This window comes from Hyaena hyaena, unplaced genomic scaffold, assembly GCF_003009895.1.
Source record: "Hyaena hyaena isolate Hyena2069 unplaced genomic scaffold, ASM300989v1 scaffold_1189, whole genome shotgun sequence".
Classification (NCBI taxonomy): domain Eukaryota; kingdom Metazoa; phylum Chordata; class Mammalia; order Carnivora; family Hyaenidae; genus Hyaena; species Hyaena hyaena.
Genome location: NW_024081823.1, coordinates 365837 through 368563, shown reverse-complemented (window position 1 = coordinate 368563; position 2727 = coordinate 365837). Strand labels below are relative to the sequence as shown.

Genomic DNA, 2727 nt, shown 5'->3' with positions numbered 1-2727 from the left:
GTTATATATCTTATAAAAACATGTCCATAATTTAAAAAAAATACGGAGACAACCTATGTCCAGATGGTTTACCACATATTTCTTCTATATATTTAAAAAAGAAATAACATCAGTATTGCAAAACTTTTCAGATCTTAGGAAAGAAATAATTTTATGTTGCCAACATGACCTTCATATCAAAAGTTGACCAGCACATTGCAAAAGTCAGAACATATCTGATCAATATCTCTCATGCACATGGAAGCAGAATCTTTAACAAAATATTGGTCAGTCAAATTCAATAATATATAACAAGACTAACATGTGATGATATAGAAAAGCTTATCCCATTAGTAAAAGAGTAATTTAGCATTTTAACTATGGTATATGATTTGCAACATTCATAAGAGAATAAAGAAAAGTCATATGATCAATAAGAGGGAAAAACTTCACAAATAAGCCAACACCTATTATTGATGGGGGAAAAACTTCACCATAGAAGGGGATATCTATTATCTGATAATGTGTATGGAAAAACCCCCACCATATATAACATTGAAATATTGATAGCTTTCTCTCTGAGACCAAAGATAGTCACTATCAACACTTCTATCCTATCCTCCCTGTCCAGGAGCCATGCTAATCTTCTCTGTATCTTTCCAACATTAGTATATGTGCTGCCTAAGCGAGCACCACTTTTATTGTATACCGGGGACCCTACAGAGTGCAATACAGCCAGAAAATGAGAAGTATAAGACAATGACAAAAAATGTATACAAAACAATTTGTCTTTATTTTATAGAAGTATTTGTATAGCATCTGAGGGCTTATATAGACATGTACCTGCATGCTTCTCCAAAATCATTATTTAGGGGCAAATCCATACTGCTGACTCCACCATCATACGCACAGATATTAATAATTTTTAAAGCTCATTTCATTTTTAAACATATCCACAGATAAGAGAAGCATTTACTGAACTACTTCGAATAATTTTGTTAATGTTTTTGACAAAAATTGTAAATATTATCAGTGGTTGATTAGTAAATGCTTCAATGACAGAGTTTTAACTTCATATGCACACTTCTGTTACCATCATAAAAATGCTTGAACATTCTCAGAATATATTTATGAACTTTCTACTAACCCAATAACAGTAAAGACAGACTTAAAAATGCTTTAATATAAAATACTTATTTATCTTATTTAGGCTTGTTTTGCAGAGAAGTTTTAGGGTAAGACAAAGTCATGTTTTATATAGTGGGCTTTTCAAATATTTTATTGAAAGCACTCTTGTATACTTTTATAATAGAAAGATGTAAAGCACTTCAACATTGTTGTCTTCATCCTTATATACCAACAAAGTATTTAGCATGATTGAGAATGCTTTAGCATTAAAGATGATTTAACAAGATCCCAGAATTTGTAACCTATTAAAAACATAGATAATTCTAGTATTTCCAATCTCTAATTTTGTGAAATTGGTTTCACTAAGACTTGGAATTTTAAAACTCATGTCTGGGTGTACTCAAATCAATGCTGAGTTAATATCTGTGAGAAAATTCACACTGGAGAAATTTGGACTAAATAATTACTAAGATGCTGGGTTGCTTTATTCTGATACTGAGTGAACTAATCTGTAATGTGTGTGGCTTTCTTGACAGTAATAATGGCTCGCACTCAATTAATTGAATCCCTGCGAAGCTGGTTTGATGCAACTGAATGTCATATATCAATCGTGCTGGTCCAGGGATTTCTGCTGCCCAAATGATCCGACAGACTTGATAATAAACCAAGTATTCTTTGCATGTCAATTGGCTATTTCTATGGTCAGAAATACCTAAATATGCAATAAATTGGAAAATTTTATCTTGACATTTAGATATAGCCTACTACAGATAGGATATGACTTCAAATGATATGAACTAGCATCATAAAATACAATATTTAAAATAAAGACTAGCATTTATCAAGAATGGAAGCTGACCTTTGGAGAAAATTAAACTTTATGTAGTTAGGTCTCACCAGGCTGTCATTAATGTAGATTATTTTACTATGTGCCCAATAAAGAAAATACTTGACTATTTTACCTAGTTATATTATGTTAATAAAATGAATAGTTTTGGAATCTAAATAGACCCCTCTTGTGTGTGTAGAGTTTTAATAATTACTAATTTATAGTAAAAGCAACAAGTAGTAAACATAGTTGTGCTCAACCAAGAATAGGTTTGTCCTCCAGCTGATATCTGGCAATACCTGGAGCTATTTTTGATTTTCAGTGAAATGTGGGGGAGCTACTCCACTGGAAACTAGTGGATAAAGAGCAAGGATGTAGCTAAGCACAGAAGCATAACACATAATAAAGCATAATTCTGTCCAAAATCTTGGTGATTCCAATGTGCAGAATCCCTGAGCTAATGTTTGAAGAAAAAAACATACTGTTTACTGTATGATTCATTTAGAATCTTTTCAAAAAGAACTTTTGGGCAGACTGGGTGGCTCAGTCAATTAAGCATCAGACTCTTGATTCCTGCTCGGGTAATGATCTCATGGTTGTGAGATTGAGCCTCACATGAGGCTCTGCACTGGACGTGGAGCCTGCTTAATATTCTCGCTTTCCCCTCTTACTCTGCTCCTCCCCTACTTGTGTGCACACTTGCTCTCTCACTCGCTCAAAAAAAAAAAAAAAAAAAAGAACTTTCATTTAATATTGACAGAATGAGAGGGGATGAGAAGAGTAAGAATAAA

General features: G+C 32.9%; 1 non-coding gene across 1 annotated transcript; it reads right to left on the bottom strand.

Annotated features, from left to right (window-relative positions):
- Positions 1 to 565: 565 nt before the first annotated feature.
- Positions 566 to 672, bottom strand: LOC120224551. Its single transcript, XR_005526606.1, has one exon. It is a non-coding gene; the product is annotated as a U6 spliceosomal RNA (small nuclear RNA).
- Between the last annotated feature and the right edge of the window lie 2055 nt (positions 673 to 2727).